Source organism: Penaeus monodon, chromosome 5 (assembly GCF_015228065.2).
Source record: "Penaeus monodon isolate SGIC_2016 chromosome 5, NSTDA_Pmon_1, whole genome shotgun sequence".
Classification (NCBI taxonomy): domain Eukaryota; kingdom Metazoa; phylum Arthropoda; class Malacostraca; order Decapoda; family Penaeidae; genus Penaeus; species Penaeus monodon.
Genome location: NC_051390.1, coordinates 21,863,123 through 21,864,932, shown reverse-complemented (window position 1 = coordinate 21,864,932; position 1,810 = coordinate 21,863,123).

Sequence of the window (1,810 nt, the reverse complement as noted above, 5' to 3'; positions counted from 1 at the left end):
TGATATTGATTTATTTACTTATTTATCTATTTATTTATATGTATATATATATATATATATATATATATATATATATATATATATATATATATATATATTTATATATACACACACACACACACACACACACACACACATATACATATATGTTTTCCTTACACCATTGCATTTGTTTCTATCTTTAGATAGAAACAAATGCAATGGTGTAAGGGAAACATATATCCTCTCCCTAAAGCAACAACAAACAAACAAACAAACAAGCAAGGCTAACAAATAGGGTAAACCGAGAGAAGGGAAAAAAATAAGAGGGGAGTAATGGATGATATAAGGCCAATAAAAAGCCTAACTGAATGGCACCCGAGCGAGGGGAAGAGAGGCGAAAAGGGGAGAGGAGGAGAAGGGGAAAATAAAATACGATCAGCTAGTAGCCAGGTAGAAGTAGACGTGTGTAGATGAACTTACGCTCGCCTTTATTGCCTCCTTTATATCCTTTTCCGTCCGTCATATTAGTAGCGGGAATATCCGAATATCAAGATCTAAAAACATATGTTCAGACACGATTATTTTTTTCCGTGAGAGTAATTGCAATTATGTAAATGTGTCCCTATCACCATAATTATAATCATGATTATAATCAAAACGATCATAACAGCGAGCTATATTCAAAACAGATTATTTCACTAAACTCTTTAGAAAAAAAAAAAACGGAGCACCCGCTTAGGACTCCTTAACTTAAAGCTTCCAATATAATGCTATGCTTATCCCTTTTTCTGTTGACGTGTAGCTCCTCGAAGCTCACGGGGGAAAAACGTAATAATAACCCCATTTAACGTACCAGAGTGGAAGAACGCGACGCCAAAGACCAGCCAGCAGATCACGTAAATCAGGAGAAGCATCTTTTTTAATACATGGAGATGAGACAGCTTATCTTTTGCGAGTCTTTGTCCATCGAGGAGATAGTTTACTCATCGAGCGGGTCTTGTGTGAGATCTCTGTCGGGCGCTGGGTCTCTGCTGCGGGTAAGCTGGCTTGTATCGCAGCTTCATCATAACTGCCATCTTTCCTGTATCTGGTGGAAGGACTCTCTCTCCTTTCAATCTGTCTATTTCTCTCTTAAACTCTCTCTCCCTCTTTCTTTCTCTCTCTCTCTTTCATCCCTCCGTTTCATTTCTATTCCTGCAAATAATAAAATAGTGTCGAATACCTCTCAGTTGCGAATAGTAATTATTTAATTTCTGCCTTTTCTTAGTGTCTTACATCTACAAAAAAAATCCTTCTCTATCTCGAATCCTTATTCTTCTTTCTTTTCTTAAAACGAATGTTCAGATGTTGTGTATTTCCGAAAGCAAAAAGATTTTATTTCGCATACTTTCATCCTGGCCTACGCCTTCGCAGAAATGTCGATATTTTTGGCCCTTATGTCTCCCCTGTTTAAGGATCAGTGTCACTTGTCCCTACCCTTTCACCTTCGAGAGCATGAAGGGGAGGGGGGAAGGGGAAGAGGAGGAGGGAGGGGAAATGGAGGGGGAGAATGGGGTAGGGGTTATCCTCCCTTTTTTCATCTTCTTTTTAACCTTTCTTCGCATTTTCCTTCTTCCACATATAGATCCTCAAATCTTCTATTCCATGAAGAAATGATTTCCGTGATGGCAAGGAATAAGGACCGAAGAAATTCAAATGTCAAGCAAGATAAACTTGTCCACAAATCTCCTTCTCTCTTTTTCTTTCATTCTGTGTGTATCACTTTTATCATTATTTAAATATTCAGCGACTCCCCCAAAAAAACATTAGAGGGAAATACAAACAATCC